A 12,751-nucleotide genomic window follows, 5' to 3' on the forward strand; every position below is an offset into this window, starting at 1 on the left:
CATTCCCCACTCTTCATAGGTTCTCACCTGAAACTCCAAACTGCCACATCCAGCTGGTTTCCTATGAGGCACTTGACACTTGGCAAGTCCACCAACCACATGGCAAGTTCCACGTTCTTTAAACACCAAGCAATCCAGAATATTCCCTCTTTTGCGTATAGGGCTATGATTTTATAAGGGGACAACACAGTGTCCCATTCACTGCAGTTTCCTGGTGCCTGGCACACAGTAGGAATTCAATTATTTGTTCACTAAATAAGACTCCATCCTTTCCCATCTCCTCTTTGTCCTGTTCTCTCTACCTGCAAGGCCCTCCCACCACATCTCACCATCATTATGTTTCCATCTACCATGGTTTCTCTCAAATTCCAGTGAATGCCTGCTTCAGGTGCTGCTGGCCCCGGTTGTACAACCCCCTAGCCCTTTAGTGTGTGTGCCTCTGATGGCATAATTTGTACCCTGCATAATATTTTAGTGATTTGTAAACTCCTGATATCTCCTTGCCCTCCACAACCAGATGGCTAGCTCCCCAAGGGCTTGCCTTTCTCGTGTCTTCCTTACCAAGTAATATTTGAGTTGAATTAGGAACACTGTGGTAAAAAATTAAGAATAATAGAAGCATGGGGTGCCTGGGTGTCTCAGTCAGTTAAGTGTCTGCCTTCGGCTCGGGTCATGATCCCAGGGTACTGGGTTTGAGCCCCGCATTGGGGCTCCCTGCTCGGTGGGGAGTTTGCTTCTTCCTCTGCCCGTCCCCCTGCTCGTGTTCTTCCTCTCTCAAAAAAATAAATAAAATCTGAAAAACAATAATAATAATAGAATCATGTGACATTTGGGCAATGTATTCGATTTTAACAAATTATTAAGCAATAAGAAATAATACTGAGTGAAAACACATTGCTGACAAGAAAATGAAAATGAATTACCAAAAGGATATAAACATTCTGATATTATATGACAAATTTGAGGCAGAATTCATGATCTCAAGAAGTGATTTACTTGGGAATGGACTAAGAGCATTTCTTTGAAAAAGTTGTGTCCATATATAAGTGAATTATTCTAATAATCACAGAAAAGTTGGTAAAAATCTGAGCATTAGCTTTACTTTCTCAAATCTCACATATCATTAGTTTTACTAGGCAAAACTATTTTCTAAATTATGAATTTTATTAAAATATTGTACATGTATTCATTGAAATTTGGACTGTTTGATATATCTCCTGGAAGCAGATTCCTTGAATTATTTTTCTGTTTACTTGAAACTTCACCCATCAGAGAAGAGGCGTATGGTCATGTGATGTTTATTAAATAACAACTGTAGTTTTCTGTTATTGAACAATTACAGCATGCCCAGCATGTGATAGACTGCTTACGTGTTGCGCCATTTAAATTTCACTACAACATTATTTTATAGAAGAAAACACTAAAATTTGGCTGGATTGTTAATTGATTGCTGATAGTCAGCAGCTGGGCTGCAGACCCAGGCCTGGTGGGTTTCAAGACTCTGTGTTCCTGAGCCAGGAACTCCATTCCCCCACAGCGCTGCCTAGCCCCCCCTCGGGACACGCTGTCTGCTGTCACTTTCAAGGTGTGGCTTGGCTGGGAACAGGAGGCAACTTGCAGACTCAATTTGCAACTTTTTTTGTTGTTGCAGGAAGAGAAGTTAAACTTGGAGAGAAACCTAATGGACAATCTCCACAACAGGTAAGCTATTTTCTTTTCTTCTTCATGCTTTGGGAAAAAGGTCTCTTCTTTCCGTTTTCCATTAAATTTTCCACTACTCAGTCTTTCACTACAGTTTTTATTACCAGAAACATTAAAGCCAGTAAACCAAGCAATCCCTAAAGTCTGTTTCTTTCTGGCTTCATTCGGGTTTGAGTAGAATGTCGTTATTTCCTTTTTACTTGTGTTGTTTCGGTATACAATTCTAGAGCATGTGAAACGAGCATGACCCAACTAAGTCTTCACACTGAAAGATTTACAATATGAGGAACTGAAACAAGGTGGCGGAACATCGCCTTGTTTGAGCTTAGCTAGAAACATGCCCATCAGACAACTCAAACGTATTGCCACTCAGCCCGTGTCCACAAGTGGCTGAAAAAGCACAGTGAGTACTCATTTGGGGATTGCAGATAAATTTTAGCAAGTTAGATGAGTTAAAGCAAATATGGAATCCACAAATAATGGGGATCAATTAGACCCATAAAGCAAGTAGATTCCCAGGTACCTGGGAAGCTCTGTGTAAGTTTGATATTTTTATCATCATCATCATTATTATGTGTTATTAAATATCCTGAGGGCATTGGGCACCTTTGAAAAGCTTTATAGGCAGGGAGAGTGATATGATTCAGATTTGTGTCCTAAAAAGATCACGTGACTTCTGTATGGCCAATGTCTCGGGTGGATAATGTTGTGGGCAGGGCAGGGCAGTGCACATGGAGAGAAGAGGGTGGGTCTAAGAGAGACAGTGTAAGAGGCAGCATTCCTGCATTCATGTTGCATTCCCCCTGGAATGTGGTTCAGAACTCCACCAGCACCATTATCTGCTCCCCTTTGCCCACAAGCCTTTCTTAGTCTTCCCAAGATTACTAAGGGGCTCCTTATGTAACAACGGGTGACGCATTTTAATCGTGTTAACACGAGTCATCTGCTTGTATGTTTTTTTTTCTTTAAGATTTTATTTATTTATTTGACAGAGAGCACGAGCAGGGGGATCAAAAGGCAGAGGGAGAGGGAGAAGCAGACTCCCCACAGAGCAGGGAGCCCAACATGGGGCTCGCTCCCAGGACCCTGGGATCATGACCTGAGCCGAAGGCAGATGCTTAACCGACTGAGCCGCCCAGGCGTCCCCTAAATCACGTGGTCTTAATAGGAACGCTGAGAGATTACATGTTACTGTGTTCCCCATCTGATGGCTGGCAAACTGAGAAGTTAACGGGCTCACTGGAGATCACCCAGCTTTGAACAGGCCAATCCAGATTTTGACTCCAGAGCCCATTCCCATAATTGCAACACTAGACTGTCTTCTACATACTAGATTTTCAGGTGTCTTCCTCCTCTTCTCCTAGACCTCCCATTGATTTTATACATGTTCTTTGGCCAGTCCTTCTGGTAATGTGGCCAGAAAAATCAAAGCGATCATGTGCTAATGCCAAGGGCATCTCTCATTTTTCTAAGCAGATACCCCACTAAAGATGGGCGATGCTGAGCTTCCTATGCAGCTTGAACCAAAGTCAGTAGGTGAGCCCAGCAAACTGAGTCGAGATGAGTTTTGTCCAATGATACTGTTACCGTGGTGGTCAAGACTGTGCCAGAAGGGGGTCCCCTGAGCGCTCGTGAGAAAAACAACTACACGCGTTAAGTAAAAACACATCATCTTCATTTCAGATTTTAAAAATCTTCTCGAATAAGCTCTATTCCTATTATTTGAAGGTGCTCCAGAATGCACCTGTTCAGATTCTTGGAAAGTAAAAGCCATTCAGAAGGTCATGGTTTCCCCCTCATCTTCAGTTGGGTCTGAATCTTGGTGCCGTGGTGATTATCCCTGAACAGCACTCTTGCTTTGGTTTTCAGAGGCATGGTCTGTTGGTTCGTCAACCAACAAGATTCTACCCAAGGAGCAGAATTTGGGGGAAACATCTAATTCCACATCATTGATGAAAATCTGTTATTTTAAATGAGATTATGTAGATATTAGTTGGGATCTGTATGTGGTCCCGGTCACTTTCTCCTCCGAGCTGTCTGTGATAACGTGCATTGACTTCTTCAAGATATACTTCGGAAGCACTTTGATAAGCACGGGGGGGGGGGGGGGGGTATCTGGATTACCAACGCTTAGAGTTTTAGATGTTTGTCTTAAGCTGTTGACTTGGAGCCTCACCGAAGCATTTAGGGGCATATTACAAATCAGCTTCCTGACACTATATTGATGATGGGGAAAGGGTCCGTACGGCTGGTGCCTATACTGATAATAGGGAACAACTTCCTTATTTTACACCCGTGAAGAACATCTAGAAGTGTACTTATTAACCACCATCACCCACACCCATCGACGATGTTGAGTCTTTCCGTGAGATTACTAAAAATAGCAGGAAGGGCCTTGTGCCCCTCTTCCTTGTCCAGCGGCAGTTTTCGAATACGCCCTGTATAGATGCAAGGGGGGCTCAAGAGCTTGGAAGGGAAGATAGAGACTTGTAAGGAAGTTACATTGTACAGGAAACAGACTGATTTGTGGTGAGAAAGGGAAGAGAACTTGATGGAGATGATGGAGGGGCTTCAGTCCCTTCCCCAACCATTGACATCCCCCATGACGGGCCCTGTGTCAGGTGTGCAGCAAGCAACAGCATGCGCTTTGGAAAGTACCGGTTTTTGCGGAGTCTGATCCTGTCGCCGTGTAGTCTTCTGTAGCTTAGCTGGAAAGCCTTTGACCAGGATGCTGTTTGTGTTAGGCTAGGGCCAGTCACAACCAGGAACCTCTCCTTTCAGACAGAGGGAAGTTAGAGTCAGTGCTGGGAAACCGACTGGTGAGGCCACACAGCGATGGTCAAGGCAGGAAGACAGGAGCACCGTAGGGGGAGGGGCAGAACCGGATGCTGGGGCAGTAGCTGAACCATGGAGGGCTGAGCTGTTTGCATCCAGGACTGTGAAGGAGATACGGCCAGTGCCAGGATGGACAGGATACTGTCCAAGCAGAGAGAGAGAGAAAGGGAGAAATAGCCTGGCTTCTCCCATCTTCCCCCTCTGCTCTTCCACCAGCACCTTCCATGGGTGGGACCCACCCAGATCCAGAGGGCAGGGACTCCTGAGCATCGCAGTGCCCTGGGACCCGGAGCCAGCAGCAGTTGGCAGGCACGGATCTCACAGCAGACAGGCAGTGGACCAGCCCACCGTCGTAGATTTGTGCCAGTTATTTCCCAATTAGTGAACCTTAGGTGGTTCAAATTGATCCCATATTTCTAGACACTTGGTTATTTTAACTTTTCCCTGTTAACAACCCCATAGAGAAGGATAATAGACCGAATATAATTTTAGAAAGTGTTTAAAAGAAAATCCTGGAAAACAAGGTTTTTAGAAACTTAAGAAGATTGGAAAACTGCCCCAGTTAGGGATGGGATTAGGAACAGTGATGACAGGTATGAGTTTTGACCAAAATTAAGAGGCCCGGACTGCCTCGGTATCCTTACAGCAGTAAAGCAGCCGTTCTCGAAGTGCGGTCCCCAGAAAGGAACATCAGCATCACCTGGGTGCTTGTTAGAAATGCAAGGTATCCGGCCCCATCCAGGCCCAGGAGCCCTCTGCTGCCCGGTGTCCACCAGGATCCCCACACACACCCCAGCCTTGATTCTGTAATGAATAACATCGCATCTGTTCCAAACAGAAGCCTGCTCTTAGGAGTTTATACCCCAGAGGATAAAGGCAGAGCTACTCAAACTTTTCCCCTACAGCAATTCCCACCAAGGGTACGGGAGGATGGGGGACTGGTGAGGGATCTAGAGGGGTGGTGACCCAGGCTAACAGACTTGAAACTTCTGTATGCCTTCTGTTTAATTCCAATAATTCATGCAGTTTTTGCCTTTTCAAACACACAATATTCTGAATTTATTTTGTTTTTCTTTTTTTTTTTTAAGATTTTATTTATTTATCTGAGAGAGAGATTGAGAACAAGTGGGGGGGGGGGGAGCAGAGGGAGAAGCAGGCTCAGGGAGCCCGACTCGGGACTCAATCCCAGGACCCTGGGATAATGACCCGGGGCCAAAGGCAGACACTTCACTGACTGAGCCACCCAGGTGCCCCTCAATTTATTTTTAAATAAAAATAATGAGCTTCTTCCCCCTAAATGTTCAAATTGATCCATGTGTTACTTTGTGGCTTATCTTCGCTTCCTAGTTCATGGCCACGTACCCTCATCTGAAAGACAGATCCCCAAGACCAGCTCACACATGGGCTAGCCCGCAGGATCTGGGGGGAGCACGGGATGGCCACGGCGGAGAGGTGGCCACGTGGACAGCCCAGCAGCATCATATCTAACCTGGGGGTGTTTGAAGGAACTCCCCACTCCACAGGCTCCTTCCTTCCCGGCCACTTCCACAGAATTATTGTGCAGACGTACAGGTGGGAGGGAACAACCCAGACTCTCTGATCTGGGCGTCTGACGAGCAGTCACTCTGTCAACAGTGGTCTCTGTATGATTGCGGGAACCTTTTGACCCCACCATGATGTGGCCAGAATAAAGCTCGTGCAGGGCCAGGGTTGGAGGAGGCCCTGCCATATGGTGGTGCCACGGTCACCGAGACTTAAAGGTGACGGTCCACGATCTGAAATATTTACCACATCACCTACTCCCTAACTTTGCCACGCGTCAAAGCACCTACAGTATTTATGCCCTAAACCTTGTCTCGGGGTCCTTTCCCATACCGTCCCTCCCTCTAATGTAGATTAAACAACCGCTATGTACTGCCATCTGGTGGTCACAGAAGCAAGCACACCAATAAAATTCTGTTCGAGCCCAAATTAAGAGGATCCAGAGTTCCCTTTTGCAAAAGCTACTGGATCCCCCAGCTGCTGCTTGCTGTGTAATCCAGAACCTACCCAGACAGACGCCAGGAAATGTTAATAATAATGAAAATTAGAACAACAGCATTAATAATAGCTACACTGTACCACTGTCTAACTTACATCCATTTACTTATCTATAAAACAGTGGTTGGCACCTTAAAGGATTGTTGCAAAGTTGAAATTCATGAGTACATTAAATTTCTTAAAACAGTTCTTGATGCATAGTAAACACGAAATGTTACTACCTATTATAAGTATTAATAAGTATTGGCAGTATGCCGCACACTGTGGTAAATGCCGTACGAACTTCTAGATCATTTAATGTTCAAAATAGTCCTGGTGAGGGGAACAGTTATCCGTCCCATGTTGCAGATTCGTCAGCTGAAGGTTGAAAAAGCTAAAAAATTTGCCTCGAGGTCACAAAGCTAATAAGTGGCGGAGGGAGAATTGAAACCGGCCACTCGGAGCCTAGATTGTTCCTTTAACCACCAGGCTGAAATGCCAGTGTGGTGTGATGAATCGTCCCAAATGCTTATCTAAATCCCGTCCCGCCCCACACAGAGACCCTACCACCACCACCACCACACACACATTCAAGACGACAAGTTCTCTCAGGGAGCACCCGGGTGCCATTGTTTCCCCAGAACCTGGTCTGGTGTCTGGTATGCACTAGGGATTCGTTGGAGAGCCGTGGAATCAGTGGAGACACCGTGTGATGACTGTGACCATTCATGAAACATCTGTCTTAAGGACAGCAGACTAATGACCACATCGGAAAAGAAGAAATGGTGCCAGATTTTGAATAGAAGGAAGGGCCGTAGAAATGTGTTTTTTTTTTCCAAAAATTGTTTTTTTAGATTTTTTTTTTAATTTTATTTATTTGACAGAGAGAGAGAGACAGCCAGTGAGGGAACACAAGCAGGGGGAGTAGGAGAGGAAGAAGCAGGCTCCCAGCGGAGGAGCCTGACGTGGGGCTCGACCCCAGAACGCAGGGATCACGCCCTGAGCCGGAGGCAGATGCTTAACGACTGAGCCACCCAGGCGCCCCCGTAGAAAGGTTTTTAAGATCTATCAGAGAGATTGCGATTTGCCAGTCTATGGACTACAAGGAGAGAAGAACAGAGTGACGTTCTCGCTGTTGGACAAGTCTTGTTTTCCCACATTTCACACGGACACCAAGGATCCTGTGGCCCCGGCAGCAGTAAAGCTACAGGACCAGGATGTGGCTTGTTCATCAGAGTTCATGCAGTGGACAAACCACAGCAGTGTAGACACCCTCCTCGGGTGAACGTACCGGCAAAGACAGCCTTGGGAAAGGCCAAGGAGGCAGCCCTCTCAATAATAAGATTGGAGTGAACAGCCTTTCATCAAGAAATACCCGTTTCAACACTGACAGTCATCCTCAGAGACTGACTGATTCCTTGGCTCCTGAGAACTTAACCTCCAGCCCCGTAGCCCACACGTCCCCCTCCCCCATTCCATTCCAGGGGGGAAGGGGGTCCAGCCGCACACCTCCTCCAGCCTCACAGGGTGATCTCTGAGATGTGAGTCCTCACCCCTCCCAGGAGGCTTTGCTGTTACACAGCCTCTCTCCCCTGGGACTCCCTGGAAAGAGGCTGAGGAGACCTCTGCCAGAGAGCCGCACACATGAGGGAATGAGCCAGAGAACTTGGGGCCTGAGGGAGGACCAGGAGGGGAAGCTTATTGTATTCGGTCAGGATCATGGGCTGGGGCGAGTGTAGACCTGGGACCCAAACACACCTCAGCAGTATGGCCCTGGTGTAGTTTACAAGCCATTGAGAGAAACCTCGCCTGCACCAGCATCCTCCTGGTGCCTGCCTTGCCTCAGTATTCAAGGGGGACAACTGTGTGTACACCGAGTCGAGGAGGGGGTCATGAGGGAAGTCCCCTTTCTTCCCTGAGTCACCTTTTAGGGTATCAGATTTGGAGGAGAGCTTTGAGGTCGTGGGCTCCTTTTGCAGATAAAGAAACTGAGGGAATCGGGAGACCACAAAGTTTCCCACGTCTGTGCAATTGGTGATGGAGCTGTTGCTCACACGTCACTTGGCCTGGCTGGTTCCCCCCAGACACCAGATGACACTTCCAGTTTGAGGCGCAGAACTCCCCCTGAACTAGGACTGTCGTTTCAACCATTGTTCTTCCCAAAATATGTCACAAAACACAAGTCTTGTTGGTTGTTAGTAAGTCTTTTATGGGGGGGGCAATTCTGTCATCAAGTAATTTTGGGAAATACTGAAGTCAACAAGGTGAAATAGTTCTTTTTCATAACCACGAATGTGTTCATCTTTAATCTTTTTTTTAAAGATTTTGTTTATTTGAGGGGGGAACGAGTGGGGAGAGGGAAAGAGGGAGAGGGAGAGGGAGAAGAAGGCTCCCCACTGAGCAGGGAGCCCTAGGCAGGACTCGATCCCAGGACCCTGGGATCATGACCTAAAGGCAGACGCTTAACCAACTGGGCCACCCAGGTGCCCTTCATCTTTAATCTTTAATCTCTACTGTTCCCAAACCTATCTGACCAGGGACCCCTTTCTGAGGAGAAAAACCTACCAACACGTCTTTGCACATAAATATCCCACCAAACCCAGTTCTGGGTGACACTAACATATGTCATAGCACGTCAACTATTGAAGATTTTATTTATTTATTTGAGAGAGAGAGAAGGAGGGGGAGGAAGGGGAAGAGAGAATCTCTAGCAGACTCCACACTGAAGGCCGAGCCCAACTCACGGTTTGATCTCACGACCCTGAGATCACGACCTGAGCCGAAACCAAGAGGCAGACGCTTAAGGGACCGAGCCGCCCAGGCGCCCCGCACATCAACTATCGAGAATGTATAAAATAGGCTGTTTGATGGTGCTAAGACAGGTCCTCATATAGTCTTTCAGGTTCTCCAAAATCAGCCAAGCTCAGCGTCTTCAGGAGAAAAGGAAACACCCCAAGAGTTTTCAAAGGCTGTCCAGAAAGGAGGAAATGGATTGTGTCATCTTAGAGTTTAGCTTCTTGTCCCTTTTCTGTTGTGAATTCAGTCGAAGTTGGGTAGGCCGTCTCTTATTTATCCCGTAAAGCACCTAGCAGTTTCTTCAGCACCTGGCAGTTATTTTCCTTCATTCCTCTTGAGCCCAGGAACTCAGTACCCAGAAAAGACTCACTAAATATTTGTCAGCTTCACCTGCTGCCTGGGCTGCGTGAAATCCCGACTGTTTCGTAGACACTGGCAAGTTGGTGTTTCAAAAACGGAGCTGGAAATTTAAGCGTTTAATTTTGTGTCTCCCTCCCAAGCATCCCAACTTCGATCAACTCAGACCACGTCCCCGCAGCTGCCACTCCCACCTGTGGACTAGAACCCTCGCAGTAGAACACCCTTGACCCTGGGAATGGCCCAAGGGAGGCTTTGCTGCTTGCCAAGCCGTGAGGGCGGAACCGAGTCCCACCCATCTCTCAGCTCCTGCGCCTGGCTCTTTGTTCTGGACCAGTGGGTAGTATGGTCTTGGAAAGAAGCAGGCCCCATGTTGGAATAACTTAGAAAATCTACTCATCCTTTATTCACTCACAGCGATCCTGCACCAGTCATTCCTTCATTTGAATAGCAAGTACGAAGAGCCCCCTGTGCGCTGGGCGCTGCCGTGAGTCAGGCATTGCCTGCCAGGAGCTTGGGATGGGAAGGGGAGGCAGACAGCTGAGGACACCAAAGCATTAGTCCCCTTGAAGACAGGGCAGCGGAGGACCGGAACCATCCCTTCGTGGCCTTCGGCATTCCGGTGCCTGGGACTGGCTATGCAGGAAAGGTCTTCAGAACGTACTCGGAATAACTAAATCCAGAAAATATCGGTGGACTTTTGGGGAGCTCCTTTCCAAAACCTTTTCCCCTGTGCTTCCTCATAGGGAATATCTTAATATCAGTGATGTCCCGTCGGTGTTTGGTTCTAGGCCAGAGATACGCAGAACAAGAGCTGACATTAGATTGGTGCTTTTTTTTTTAATTTCCCACTTTTTTTCTTTTAACTTTTCATTTTGACATTACATCAGGTTTACTGAAAAGCTGTCAGAAAAGTACAAAGAACCTTCATATACCGTTCCACTCACAGTCCACAGAAGTTAATATTTACCACATTCGCTTTATCCTCTCTTTCTCTACGCACGCACACACACACACACCAATTTTCTTTCTGAATCATTTTAATAAAGTACAGATACCATGCCCCTTCCTCCTTAATACTTCCCTGTGTGTTTCCTAAGAACAAGGACGTTCTCTTATGTACCCCAGTGCACTGATCAAAGTCAGGAAATTAACATTGACTTAATACTGTTACCTAATCTGTAGGCCTTATTCAGATTTCAACAGTTGGGTCAATCATGACCTTTTAGCAAAAAGCGTATGCATTTCATTTGGCCATCGTATCTCCTTAGTCTTCTTTAATCCAGAATGGCTCCTCAGTCTGTCTGTGTTTTTCGCACTAGCACGTTTTTTCAAGAGTACACACCAGCTGTTTTGCAGAATATCCCTCCATTTGGGTTTGAGAGATGTGGCTTCACTCTTCCAGCCAGGTTACATTCTGTTGGCAGGAAAACCAGAGAAGTGATGCTGCGTTCTCAGTGCGTCCCATGGGGGGCCCCTGGGGCTGGTTAGTCTCGTTGATTGTAGGCAGTGTTCCCTTTGGTTATCGGAGGCAGGTGCAGCGTGCCCGGTTTCTCCACTGCCCAGATACTGTTTTAGCCTTCAGCATGTGGCGGGAAGATGCTTAGACTAACCATTCTGTTCTCCTCAAACTCTTGCCCACTAGTCTCAGCACCCATTGATGATTCTTGCTTGACTCAGTTACTGTTACGATACACTGTTGTGGTCCCATTATTCCTCGCGTGCGCACGCGTGTGTGTGTGTGTGTGTGTGTGTGTGTGTTAGCTGGCTGTCTACTTGTAAGGCAGAACTTTCCCTTTTTAAATTTCCATCAGTGTGGATTCATAGGTCCTCGTTTTATGCAGTGGGTTATAATCCTTAATATCGGTAGTATTTATTATGATACTCCAGTTGTTCCAGATTTCAACAGTTGGGTCAGTAGAACCTTGCAAGCTGGTTTCTCTGTCCTTTGACCTGCCTCTGTCACTCTTAAGGACCGTCACTCTTCCATGGCAGCCTTTGGCAGCCGGGTGGAGCCTCTTTCTGTATCTCGACTTCCAGATGAATACTCAGTGTGTCTGCTGGTTAGAAAACGGACTCCCATGGTCTTGCCATCTCCCCCCACCCCCACCATGCCCCCACTCGTGGAACAGGATTTTCCAGCCAGAAGACTTGACTAGTAACTGACAGAGCGTTAGCGTGTCCATCCTCAAACACAGGACTGTTTAACTTCAACACAGAACACAGGGCAGAGTCAACCCCCAGCACAGGACTCCGGGAGCGGGCGGGCGCCTGCGGTGGGTGGACATACCATCCTAATGGTATTTGCTTTTCCCCTGTGCAAACCAGCTGATGGTTGCAAAGGATTTGCCCTTTGCTTCTCTGTTGCTTTTTTATACTCCAAAGAGAAAGCAAATTTCGATTCTACTAAGTAATAAAAGGTACCTGACAACGGAGTTCTCGCCTTCCAGCTAGCTCTTGGGGGTGAGGGACAGAAAGCAGGTAGACTGCCCATTTGGAACTCAGTCTCACTTCAAAAGAGCACATATTCTGCCCCAGCCCCGCCCCCTGACCCCCATTTCCATGCGTCACACCGGGCAAGGAATATTGCCTTTTCTGTCCTGGAAATGGGAGAGCTCCTCGCTCAAAGCCAGATGTGGATGTGGAAGGGACATAGGAAAAGAGAAAGAAATCGGATTTGTCATTAGGAATCTTCACATAAGGAAGGAAATTGTAGATAAGGGCAGGCAGGGGTTGGGTGTAAATACATTAGTCCCCACCCTTTCAGTCCGCGGTCACACAGCCTTGGACGCAGGAGTTGCCTCAGTGAGGGAAGGAATGCCGCTGGGCAGGGAAAGCCCCGGGCAGGTGCGAGAAGGCCGAGCCCTGACCAGGAAGAGGCTGTGTCCGCTGGCCGGAGAGGCTCGGAGCATGGCCCTCAGGTAGGAGACCAGGGCTGGAGGAAACCCATGCGGTGTGCCCCGAAGGCCAGCGGTGGGGGGGAGCAGCCAAGCTAGACACTTGCTCTTGAAAGGGGAAAACCATCAAAACATCCTTCACGTTC

At 47.3% G+C, this 12,751-nt stretch overlaps 1 protein-coding gene across 11 annotated transcripts in view; it reads left to right on the top strand.

The window, feature by feature from the left end:
• The window catches only part of CUNH4orf19 (chromosome unknown C4orf19 homolog), an 86,502-nt gene that overhangs the window by 65,904 nt on the left and 7,847 nt on the right, over positions 1-12,751 (top strand). For 10 of the 11 annotated variants that reach the window (XM_057309586.1, XM_057309588.1, XM_057309590.1 and 7 more), the window contains one exon: positions 1,652-1,701. The gene's annotated coding sequence lies outside the window, so the exon portion shown is untranslated. Of the gene's footprint in view, positions 1-1,651; positions 3,238-12,751 lie in introns of all 11 variants that reach the window. The other variant, XM_057309587.1, reaches the window with a different exon arrangement.

Source organism: Ursus arctos, unplaced genomic scaffold (assembly GCF_023065955.2).
Source record: "Ursus arctos isolate Adak ecotype North America unplaced genomic scaffold, UrsArc2.0 scaffold_9, whole genome shotgun sequence".
NCBI lineage: Eukaryota > Metazoa > Chordata > Mammalia > Carnivora > Ursidae > Ursus > Ursus arctos.